A 13,419-nucleotide genomic window follows, 5' to 3' on the forward strand; every position below is an offset into this window, starting at 1 on the left:
TATCAAATTAATACAAAAGCTTAACTAAAAGCTAATTAAAACAAACTAAATTAATCCTAAAAACACTATACAAATGGGAGCTATCAACATCCCCACACTTGGATCTTGCTTGTCCTCAAGCAAGACAGAATCCAAAACAGAGAAAAATCAACAAATAGTTCCCGTACAAAAACAAGAATCTATTGCACTTTATTATCCACAACAGTTCAGACTACTCATTTTGCAATTAAAAACATAATGAACCTCACACGAGTCTCCAAAACTGATTAATTGGTTTTATCGATCGACACTTCATGAAAACGAAAGAAGAGAACTAAAATTGATAGCTCACAAGTGGTCACTCTAACGCTCAAGTGTTTGGGTGTAAAATATTTTTTGTAAACGCTCTACATTTTATTACACAAAGTGGTCACATGAGATTGCATCATCCATCCGGTCAAAATTAATGCATTAAAATTAAACAAAATCATAGATCTTTAAAGGGTTGTAACATGGGCTAAAGGTTGAGGTAGGAAAAAGGGAATTTTAGGCAAAAAGTTAAATGACTCAAATAGTTAAATTTTTTGCAAAAATGACACATTTTTCTCATTAGGGAGCTATCAACCACCTCCCCACACTTAAATCTTGCTTGTCCTCAAGCAAGTCAGAATCCAAAAGGGACACTTTTTCCGCTATGTATATGGAAGGTGTAGGCTCAAGGTTATTTTTGTGATTCAATGAAGTATGCGGGAAGCAACTAAAAATATAAACACGTCTTTTACCCTTTCCTCTATAATTTATTTTTTTTATTTGGTTTTTAACCTTTTTTTTAATAGAGGGGAAAAAAGAGTGAAATTCAAATGGGTAAAGGTTGCTTCTTCTATCAAAATTACAACCTTTTAATGATTGCTAGCTGGAAATTGGAGGATAGGTGTGTCTAAGGATTTATCAAAACTAAATTGAGTCAATTAACTAGGGTGAGAAAGGATATTTAAGAAGGCTAAGGTTTGTAACAGGGTTGGTCAAAGAAAGGGGGTAAATATAGGCTCAAAGGGGCTTATCTAGTGGAATTGTTAAGGGATTTTGGCTAAACAAAGAAATAGGCTAAATTCACAAAGGGCTATACCTAGGTTGCCTAATCATTTCAAGTTTAATAGAAACACAAAATTAAACCAGTATTGGATGCAATTCCTATGAGCACAAAGACAATAAATGTAATCCCACACCTAAGAGATCAATTGTTCCTAATTATGAGTCTAAAAATATTGATCTTTCTAGCTCTAACTCACAATTTAAGGGTTATTTGTATCAATACTAGCCTCAACTAACGTTCTGTTCCATGTCAATTTTAGGCAAATAATACTCTTTGGAGACTCAAACGTTGTTCAAAAAATTTCGCATGCATCAATTTCATTTAGAATGTGCAAATTTTTAAGCGCATTGTCAACTGTATTGTCGGGTTAGCTAAGTGTATCAAATTCAACTACCTAGGATTCTTTTCATTCCTAGAATCAAAATAAGAGGCAAACAAGAACAGAAAGCATGAAATCCTAAGATAAAACTAAAGCAAACACATACAATCATGCAAAATAACAAAGAAAAGAAAAAAATAAAAATAAATAAATGAAATAAAACAATGAAAAACATGCAAATGGCAGAAATCCAAAATCATCTATCCTATTACCTCATCCCCACACTTATACATGCATTTACGTTCAGAAATGTATAAAAATAAACGTAAAGTGCAGAAAGGAAATAGGAGAGAAAACTCCCTCAGGGGTGGCGGTCAATCCAACCCCAAATGCCCGATGCTAAATTGTTCAAAGCCAAGTGGAAGTCCTGAAAATCAATCCGGCGACGGTGAGTATTCCGATTAGAGGGTTCTGCCAATAGAAAAAAAAACAAACATAAGAATAGAGAAAGCAAAAGAAGAAAAAAAAAGTTTTAATTTAATTTAATTTTTTTTTTCAAATTAAAAAAAAATCGGGTGCGTCTCGTCGAGATGAACAATGTCTCAACGAGACGACATGGAAAATTTTTTTAAAATTAAAAAAAAAATTCCAGGTGCGTCTCGTCGAGATGAACAGTGTCTCGACGAGGCGAGGCGAAAAACCCGAATTTTTTTTTATGTACAAATCTAAACAATTATTTCAACCTATTCAATTTACACAGATTAAAATCGAAATAGTCCCCGACAACGGTGCCAAAAACTTGATGCTCGTAAAGTATATAGCATTTAATAGGACAAGTGTATCCTATCGCAACAAGTAATATTGTGCTAAGCACGAGATCGAACCACAAAGACTATTTGTTATAATTAGTAAATCTACCTAGAGTGATCTAATTGTTTAGAGGGTTTAATGATAGTTTGGGTTTTTGATAATTAACTAATTGAATTAAATGAATTGAAATAACAAAATAAAGTGAACAATTGACAGGGTAGAAGGTGGATTAACGGATGACACAATCTAGGATGAGGAATCCTTTGATTAAATCCTATGTATGGGTTCAGGGAGCTTAGATTTATGTTTTACCAGTGATTGACGGTAATCGCCCTAATAAGAAAGACAAATGTGATCAAGATCCATCTAACCTATTCACATGCATTCGGGTGACGGATTGATTAGGCATATACCCTAGGTCATGCAAAGCATTAGGTTCTTTGGCAACTAAGGCTAAAGTCGTTGCCCAGCCACGAAGCCACACTCCTAGTGGTCTCTAGCGAGATCAGGTTTACACAGATTCAGCATAGATAATTCCATGGTCAGGTTCTTATCTATCTATAATCATATCTTTGTCAGGTTTATAGGCATTAGGCACAATATTTACATTAAACATGCTAGTTGATCATCATCGATTCTCATTCTAGCAATACTCACATTCCTAACAATTTCTAGGCATTAAGCATGCATAAACTGATCAATCAAAGGCCCTAGATCCCTAATCATACATAATCATGAAGGAAAATAGACAAGCCTAGGCGCAGTGGAATAATAAAATTTTATCTATTTTCCTTTTCCAAGATCTGTTAATTGTTATTTCATATAAAGAGGGATAGAAAGTAATACCTTCGGTGAAGAACTATCTACGGTTGCAAACGAAGTGCCCACAACTCTTAATCCGTGTATCACGAACAACAAAAGAAACAACACAGAAAAAGATAACTAATCAGTAATCAACCTTAATAATAGCAATCGCAATGATTGACTCTAACAAAAATCGATACGAGATCAAAGAGAGAGTAAGAAAGATTGTAATTAGCCGAGACGGTTGCGGAACGATTCCTCTAGCCCTTCTGTTTTTTATATTAGCCGAATTATAGGGTTAGGGAGTCTATTTATAGACTTCTCAAAACCCTAATCCCATTTGTGTTAGGTAATTAAATAATTGGAATCTTATTCGGAATAGGATTCCTAATTAGATAATTAAATAAACACTTTACTATTATCTAAATAATAACTAATTATATCTAGATAATTATTATTAATCAAATTAATAATTAATTAATGTTAGGGATAATTAATTAGAGTTTCAATCACATAAAAACTTCTAATTAATATTATTAGATAATCCTTTAATTTAATTCATAACCATAATCAAATTATAATTATTAATCAAATTAATTTATCCTTAATTAATCTACAAATTTCGGCCCATATATATAGTGTCTCACTAATTACATTTTCGTTCTCCGATTCCAAGTCCCATATGCGACCCATTAGGTTCTTTATTGCCACTAGCCGTATATATCCTTTGAAATTATTCATCACGATTAATTCCAACATATATATAACGAAATACCGTCGCGAGCTGTTACTAGCAGAACCTATGATATTCCCCCAGAGCAATTAAGAAGTCAGGTTGATAACTGACGTTAACCTTTCTGTATTAGGTACAGTATAATACGATCCTTCATCAACTATATCTTGTCAGTCAATTCCTTATAACCATGGAATGTGTCAAGGTTACATATAATGAAGAGTCCGGTGTTACTTGTACAGGTTGAATTCACTCTGAAAGATAAGTTAAGTGAAATGTTCATTTCTACTCTTAACTTTATCACCTTGCAAGGATTTCAGTTAATTCACCACAAGCGGCCATTTGGATATATCTCCCACTTATCGGGAGTGACGAATGCTCAATCTGACATTAACTATTCTGCAATTACTTTGTGTGATACCCAACCCTGCTCTCACACACCCCAGGCTCTCACTTGTTGGATCGTGCTCGCATAGAATCAAAGTACCAGACTCCATAATCCAGAATCACTAATTAACGAATGTCTGAGTCTGAGGATTAGTTATACCTACTAATACCAATGAGATGAACAGTTGACACATTAGATAAATCAATCCATACTGTTATCTCAAGTCGGGTCCCAATCCTAATGAACTCCTTCACCGAATCCATATAACTGTATAGATATCTAAATATCTAAAGCTTGTGAGATCAGCTTTCTGTCTCGACAGAAAACATTGTTACATGCAAGTCTCAACAGTGATATGCCAACCCCTATAACATATTAATTGACTTGGGTTGATTTTAAGTTTATTGATCTTATTATAAAGTATAGTCTCACTTCATGCTTGAACACTTTATAACTACTTAAATAAACTTAGGATTACTTTCTTTATGAAAGATTTGTGCCTTTATATATAGTTACATTTTCATGCTATATATCTGATTAAACAAATAATTAAATAAACAATTTATTCATTAATATTTATATCCTAAAACAATTGTCTTTAGGACACTAAACTCCAACAAATCATACAATCAATCTCATCCCCATCCCAAATTGGATGGAGATCAGTTCATAGACAAACCAATCATAGCGATAGGACAATTGGAATAATGGAAAAGAGCTTCAATAGATTATAAAAGTAAAAGATAAAAGGGTAAGAGAGAAGAAATCTAAAACCCGTTTGTCGATTCCGATTACAAAAGTAGAAGATCAAGCGCTTCTCCCATCAATCGTTCTTGAAAGAAATAAAAACTGAAATAAACCTAATCTAGAAAGCAGGAAAATAAAACTAAACTAAAAGCTAAAATTCTACATTGTGACGGCTAAAAGAAAAATAATGAATGTTTCCTCAAAGATTAGGATTAGCTCCCTATTTATAGAGTTAGGGAGGAAACCCTAATGCCTCAAGGGTGAAAAAGACATTTACAAAGTGTTTTTAATGGGCTTCAGGGCCCGATCCGCGGATTTCAGCAAGGGGGAAGGCGCTGGTGCGCCTTTCCCCGCCTCGTCTCATCGAGACAATGAGTGTCTCAACGAGACAGGTCCTAAATGGGGCAATTTTGCTCCAGCTTTTATCTGTTTAGGTCCTTGGGCTTCCGAAATATGCTCTAATGGTCCCTAACGAATCCCAAAAGTGCTCTGATGGTCCCTGAATAATCCGAGAATGCTCCAATAGGCTTGGGTCTGGTTCGAAAATGCTCGAATAGTCCATGAAAATCCCTGAAAACACCGAAAATGCCATAAATAACGGAAAATACTAATTTTAACTAAAAACTATCAAATTAATACAAAAGCTTAACTAAAAAGCTAATTAAAACAAACTAAATTAATCCTAAAAACACTATACAAATGGGAGCTATCACTGGGCAAGTGCTTCCACAAAGGGGATGTTGATATGCAACTTCCTCAATGTGTCCAGCACTTTTGAGTTTTGTTCTTCAAGCTTTTTGTTCACGAGCCTAGCCGGTTAGGATACATGTGGTACATAGGGAGGAGGTGGATAGTATTTCTTCCTTTGTTCTTCCTGATTGAGGTCAGATGTGAGATCTGTCGCGGCTGGCTTTTCCTGGTCAGGAACAGTCTGTTCCTTTTCATTCTCAGCAGTTTTGGATGTACCTGCACACTCAGCACTTTTATCTGCTATTAAAGGAGACGTGGTTTCCTTACCAGACCGCAATGTGATGGCCATGACATCCCCCTTAGGGTTTGGTTGTTGCTAGGCATAACCCCTTTTCCTTTTGATGACGATGATTCCGCCAGTTGATGAACCTGTGTCTCTAAATTCTTTATGGAGGCATTTGTTTGCTTCATAAATTGCATCATCATAGTCTTCATGTCCTGTTCGATGTCTTCCTTCGGTTGAACAGGCTGTTTGTAAGGTTGTTGAGGTTGCCTTTGATAATGTCCTCCTTACTGCTGTTGGTATCTTGGTTGTTCCTGCTGGTTCTGCTGTCTAGTCCATCCGAAATTCGGATGATTTCTTGTGGCTGGATTGTATGTATTGGAGTAAGGATTTGGTGGGTTTCTCTGATTGTATCCAGCATAATCACATTGTTCCTGCTCACCTTTTCCTTGTTTTACTCAAGGGAAGTTGATGTTAAAGTGAGGCCCTCCACAAAAATCACATACATCATGAAATGGTGGTTCACTATGGATGGATGATACATTAATTTTGTTGAGCTGCCTGGCAAGCTGTTCCACCTGGGTGGTTAGGAAACTACATCACCATCTGACGTCCTCTTCCCTTCACTCATAGCTGAGTGACAATTATAACTTATGCTTACAACCTTTCCAATGAGGTCATACAGCGCTTGCGATACAAGATCCTCGGGGTTACCATTCGCAATGGATTCAATCTGGATTTTGTACATGTTTGTGACTCCATTGTAGAAATTTTGTACTTGCATCCACATGGGGATGCCATGATTTGGTACCCTCCTTAACAGCTCCTTGTACCTTTCCCATGCTTCGGCCAATGATTCATCCTCCTCTTGTACGAAATGGGACACCTCATTTCTGAGTTTGATAGCCTGTCTTGGTGGAAAGTATTTCATCAGAAATGCACTGGCCATGTCCTGCCAAGTTGCAATGGATCCTGGCTGTAAGTTCTTTAGCCAGTTCTTTGCTTTATCCTTAAGAGAAAAAGGAAACAACTTCAGCCTTATCACGTCATCGGACACCCCTCTATTCGATCGGAAGGTGTTACACAGTGTAACAAATTCCTAGATATGTGCGTTGGGATCTTCAGCGGGGTACCCATTAAATTGCACAGCTGCTTGTAACATTTGTATCATTGACGCTTTTACTTCGAACATGTTGTTCCCTTCGTTTGGCATCACAATGCATGATGAGTGTCCTTCCGTGGTAGGTCTGGAATAATCCCTGATTCTCATGACTGGTGGATTATTGTTTTCACCTTCTCCTTCTTGATTAGGTTGTTCTGGTACTCTTCCAGCCATCCTTCTTTCTCTCTGTCTTTCTCTTTGTCTTGCTCGTCGAGCTCCCGCTTGGTTTCGTCTACACGTTCTTTCTAATTCAAGATCGATAGGAAAAACTGGTGGTCCAGCTCTACGTATAGACAGTGAGAAAAACTACTTCTGGCTGCACTATTTAACAAACAGATTAAAAACACCTTGTTTCACAGAAATTTTCAGATAAACTTTGTTGCTTTCAATCCCCGGCAACAGCGCCAAAAACTTGTTGTCCTCAAAACAGACTCTAGCAAGTGCACTAGATACAAGTAATAAAATGATAAGTAGAGTATCGTCTCCTCAGGGATTGATGACCAAATTTTACAAGAAAAACTTTGCAGAACAGGGTGTTCGTGGTGTGTGATTTTCTTTAGTTGAGAAATGATTTGATATAGTGATTAGAAATACTAATGATAAAGGTTCAGACTCAGAAAATGTGTTTTGTTATGATAAATAGAGAGAACAGGTTAAGCCATAGCGGAACAGGTTACTTTCAGCCTCTAAACATCCTATTTATTCATGAATGACATAAAGTGAAGTCAAGGTCTCTGCTTTAAGGCTCACTTAAGTCAACTTTCGTGTGTTCTTAAGATTCTAAGATGTACTACAACCTTAAGCGTCCTTAATGTTGATTCTTTCTTGCATTACGAGCGAAACAACATTTCATTTTAGAAAACCCTTGATACAATCCCCTAACATTCCTGTTTCGGGTCTTGGACATTTGATAAAAAAGTTCCATGCAGATGAAAGCAGTTCCCTATCATTCATCATACACTAAGATACATGCATATAACAATGGAATAAAAGCCTTATCAAACACAACATCATTTATCATCATTCATTCATAAAAAGGAAAATAGAAGACTTACATAACCAGCCCTTGCTGGCCTAACCAGTTCAAAACGACTACTCACTCATGCTAAAGAGTGAACAGCCTGAGTTGTATCTACAGAACTCCATGGAAGGAGTCATAATGTCTTTCGTAGAGAGCTTCTCTCTCTAAAATTGTTCAGTCCAAAATTATCTATCTCCCAAAAAGTATATCTTCTTTCCCTCCACTACCGATATAAATATGAGGGAAAAAGATATAGAGTACACAAAATAAATTATTATATTACAAAACCGGAAAGATTGTTCAAAATATAGGAGATTGCTAAAAGTGGTAGTAATATGTTTTGACTCTTGAACACTCAAGAGTCGATTGGTCTTGTCATCATGTTGCACTTCGCCGCCCATTTTTGCCCATTCCTGCCCGCTTGTAACGTCGATGTCCATCATCAGTACGTAGCGTTATCCGCTGGATCAAAGTGTGCTCTTCTCCTCTTGGTTGTTTCAAAACAGGCTGTATAACAGCCTTTTGACTTTAGCAATTCAAATCTGCATAAAACACTAATTAGTCCTTCTATTAAGCAATATTACGCCTCTAATACCCCCAATTTATCACAAACGGTATGTTTAATTGTAGTCATTTTCGTGCTTAATAGTTACCATCCAACACTGCTTAACTCCGATTTTCCAAGAAGATCTACTTTTCAGGCAGTTTTTACTAGAGATCCAGCTGAAGGAGCAAGCTCAAGCGGCCAGACGCGGAAACGAGCACGGAGACCACCACGACAGAGAGAGGAAGAGCAAGTGGGAGCTGAAGAGGAAGGAGCTACAACTGCAGTAGACGGGTACCAAGTGGAATACCAGGAGTCGGGGGTTCAGGCTCAACTCCATGCCATGAACACCATGATGGCTGAGATGTGCAATCTCAACATGCAAACCTATGATATTGTACAGCATATGGATCAGCGCTTCGCCGCCTTTGAGCAAACGATGGACTGGAGACTATCCGGATTAGAGCATATGGTAGTGGACTATTGTGAGTGCTATGGCATGGAATGGCCATACCCCTCGGTCGATTAGTAAGTTGTCTTCTCCACCCTAACTTCTTGCACATGTGTTTTATGGTTTTATATGCAATGTTGGAACTTATTGCATGATTTAAGTGTGAGGAGGAGGGGTAGACAAACTTACAAAAAATTGTATAAATTTTTAAATTTTTGTTGCGTCGTGTCTAGTTTAGTTTAGCGTTTTTGGGTTTTGTTTATGCTTTATTTATGTTTTTGCATGTTTAGGACCTAAAACTGTAAACTTCCTTCGAATCTAAACTTTGTTATTTGTTTCTGGGGGCTGAGAACCGAATCTAAAATTGCATGACAAGTAGTTTAGGTGTAGGACACGATCCTTGTATCTGTAAGAGCATGAGCTAAAGATTGCATTTAGACCCTACTTTTGAAGAAATGCTAAAATCAGTACTTAGGTAAATAACTTAAGAATTGAAGGCATATGATATTGAATTTGAGCTAGGGGAGAACTAATAAGCACAAATTTGAAACCCAAGAATTGTGAGTTGAATTTGAGCCCAAGAGCGAACATCAAAAAGCTCTTTTTCTTGACATTTTTGTGTGAATGCTTTGACTTATGGAAAGATTACAGATTTTGCACCTAATACTGAGTTGAACCTGCATGCAATGATTTGAGATGATAAACGATGAATCAGCCTCATTAGAACTAACCTTTCTTTACCTTATTTTTTCTTTTTCATCTACTCTAGGAAGCCCCTTTGAGCCTGTATTTTGTAACTTGTAGTTTTTCTTTCATTCTAACCCGATTTTTTTGCAAACTATCACTTAGTTTGTTACCTAACCCGAGTTTTTGCAAAGCTCACATTGAGTCTTTGTTTTCTTATAGCGCTTTCTCTTTGTTTATGACATTATAGTAGCAAGCCAAAAGGCTAAGAAGTGAATGAGCAGCACTATCCAAAAGAAAAAGAAAAAGAGACGAACAAAAAGGGGAGAACTCCATTCCCTAGTTCTTAAAATTAGAACGTCTCAGAAAAAATATACATAAGGAAATAAAAAGCTCAAATCACTTCATATTTGCTAAAGCCATTTTAAACTTTGTTTTTCTAGCACTAGAACTCTTAAACCTTTGTTGTATCTTTAACCCTCTAACCACATTACAACCCCAATTCGGGGATGTTTTTGATATCGTTGAAGTCATGTAGCATAGTAGAGGAACTCGGATGAACATGCAAAATCAACGTAATCCTAAGCAAGAACATAAGCCGAGAGTAAACACTTTAGCCACTAAAATTGTGTGAATTGAGTGAACTACCTATGGTGAGGTGTTTTGCTTAGCTATCCCCTTAAGCTCGTTTAATTGAACATGTATCCTTTTCCTAAGCATATGACCTGTGATAATTGAAATGCGGCTTTTGGATATCATGTCTCTACTTTGTACTTCCGAATGCATGTGATTATAGATGCTCAAAATTGTGTCAAGCACCTAGTAAAACCATGAGGTTTCCTAGCTTGTTTGTGATTGCGGGTTTAGTTTTTTTTAGTTTACTTGGGGACAAGTAAAGTTTTAAGTGAGGAGGTTTTATAGGGGTCAAAAACCCCTATCTTTGGGTACGGTTTTAGGACGTTTTTAGCTTAGTTTTGCGAATAAGCGAGCAATTCTCGTATTTATATGCTTTTGTGTGAGTTAGTTAGAAATTGTATATGTTCTATTTACTTTTCGTGGTTTAGGCTCGTTTTCTGATCATTTTAGGCAAATATGGCCAAATCAGCATGTACGTTAAGTTTCAATTATCTTTTATGGCTAATTGGTCCGCCAAAAGTCGCACCAAATGGAGTATTTACTCAAAACAAGCGATTGGCGAGTCAATTTAGCCTCGGAACTAATGTTATTTGCAGTTTACGTGCGTGTGCAGGTTAAAGCAGGAACGAGTTCGGGCAAAAATTGCGTTTCGGGACATCCGGCAATCGTACAAGGCATTCTGGGCACTCCCGCTTGTCGAAACTGGCCTTTTTGGGCCAGCTCGGCGAGCTGGCAGTAGCCAGTTCGATGAGCTGACAGACTGATTCTCGACCCCACGACGCCACGATCTGTCCCCACTCTTCCCACCTGCAAAAGGAAATAAATTTGGTCAGAACGAGGGCCCAGACCGCGACTATAAATAGGATTATTAGCTTCAATTGTAAAACATCTTTCATTATTGTAATTTTCCTTAGCTTTCACCCTTGAAGAATCCTCTCCACCTCCTCCATCTCCTTCAACCTCCATTGAAGAACTTCTGAAGCTCCGTCCACTGAGGATTATTCAAGGTCCATCCTTAAGTCCTAGGAAGCCGGCTGCAGGGTAGACAGGTTCCCTGAAAGGGATTTTCTCATCTCTTTCATATAGTTTGTTTTTATCCCTTGATACAGTCTATGAATCCTAGGCTATTTGTATCCGTGTAACAATGTTCTGCACCTTTAATAATATTTTAGCTCTTATTTTGTTCAATGATTTATTTGTTTAATCTTTGTCTTACGCTTTATTCGATTGGTTTAACTCATTCAAAAGTCCAAAAATCTAGTTGGCACATATTGTGAGCTGAATCTGACATAGTCAGAGCCTAGGAGATTGACGACCTCTTAGTTGATTAAGCCCAAATTGCTGAGCCTTAGACCTAGTTTCGTCCTTACAATGGAATCACTCGCTAGGGACTTCAGAAGGATAAGTAGGGCTAATCATCTCGAATACAAGTGACTTAGATTAGGTTTTTAATCAATTGACCTAATAATCTATCCTCATTATTATCGTTTCACACCATGTTTCTTCAGGTAATTGCATTAATGAAAGATCACCTAGGAGTAGTTTAACTTGATTAGGAGTAGTTTGAGTAGGAGTAGATTAACTTAAACAAAACAAACTCAAAACCCACACAGCCTAGATAACACCTGAGACCAAGTAGCTCAATACTTGCAGGAATAAATCCTGTGGATTCGATACCTAGACTTTCCAGATTTTATTACTTGATAACGACGGGGTACACTTATCCCTTAGTGAGCCTTGCGGTACCGACGCCGTGAGGCACATCAAATACCACAGACCTACATTTACTGAGCCTTGCAAATATCCAAGGATTCTTTTTACAGCTATGTAATGAGATTCCGTAGGGTTAGCTTGATATCTTGCATAGTAACATACTAAGAACTGAATGTTCGGCCTACTTGTCATAAGATATAGTAGAGAGCCAATCATACCTCGGTACAACTTGATGTCTACTGACTTACCATTTTCATCGGCAGAGAGGACAGTGCCAGTGCCCATTGAGGTGGATATTGACTTACAATTGTCCATGTCGTACTTCTTCAATATTTCCTTCGCATATTTAGTTTGGCTGATGAAAATGCCATTCTTGCCTTGGTTGATTTGAAGTCCAAGGAAGAAGTTGAGTTCTCCCATCATAGATGTTGTCCTCAAAACAGACTCTAGCAAGTGCACTAGATACAAGTAATAAAATGATAAGTAGAGTATCGTCTCCTCAGGGATTGATGACCAATTTTTACTAGAAAAACCTTGTGGAACAGGGTGTTCGTGGTATGTGACTTTTTCTTTAGTTGAGAAATGATTTTGATCTGGTTACTGAAAATACTAAATGTAAAGATTCTATTTCAGAAAATGTGTTTTGGTTATGATAAAAAGAGAGAACAGACTAAGCCAAAGCGGAACATGTTGCATGCAGCATTATATTTCCTATTTATTGATGAATGTCATAAAGTGAATTCAAGATCTCTGCTTTAAAGCTCACTTAAGTCAACTTTCGTGTGTTCTTAAGATTCTAAGACTTACTACAACCTTAAGCGTCCTTAATGTTGGTTCTTTCTTGCATTACGAGCGAAACAACATTTCTACCTAGAAAACCCTTGATACAATCCCCTTATATTCCTATTTCGGGTCTTGGAAGTTTGATAAGAGATCCATGAATAAGAAAGAAGTTCCCTATCATTCATCATTCACTACTAGATGCATATAACATGCGAATAAGAACCTTATCAAACACATCAACATATATTAACATTCATTCATAAAAAGGAAATAGATAACTTACAGAACCAGCCCTTGCTGGCCTAGCCCATTCAAAACGACTAGTCACTCATGGTGCGGAGTGAACAGCCTGAGCTTAATCTACGAGACTCCATGGAAGGAGTTATCATTTCGTTCCTCGAGAGCTTCTTCTCTCAAAATTGTTCTGTATCCAAAGTATATCTTCCTTTCCCTCCACTACCGATATAAATAGGAGGGAAAAAGATCTCAAAAGAGTACGAAAAATAAACTAACATATTACAATGGAAAGATTGTTCAAAAAGAGATGGATATTGTTTTTGGTGCTAAAAGTGGTGGTAT

The 13,419-nt window shown here is 37.1% G+C and overlaps 1 non-coding gene across 1 annotated transcript; it reads left to right on the plus strand.

The window, feature by feature from the left end:
- Window positions 1-6,640: 6,640 nt before the first annotated feature.
- LOC136204396 (small nucleolar RNA R71) lies at window positions 6,641-6,747 on the plus strand. The gene has a single exon (XR_010675238.1). It is a non-coding gene; the product is annotated as a small nucleolar RNA R71 (small nucleolar RNA).
- Window positions 6,748-13,419: the final 6,672 nt, after the last annotated feature.

The sequence above is a fragment of the Euphorbia lathyris genome, chromosome 8 (assembly GCF_963576675.1).
Source record: "Euphorbia lathyris chromosome 8, ddEupLath1.1, whole genome shotgun sequence".
Taxonomy (NCBI): domain Eukaryota; kingdom Viridiplantae; phylum Streptophyta; class Magnoliopsida; order Malpighiales; family Euphorbiaceae; genus Euphorbia; species Euphorbia lathyris.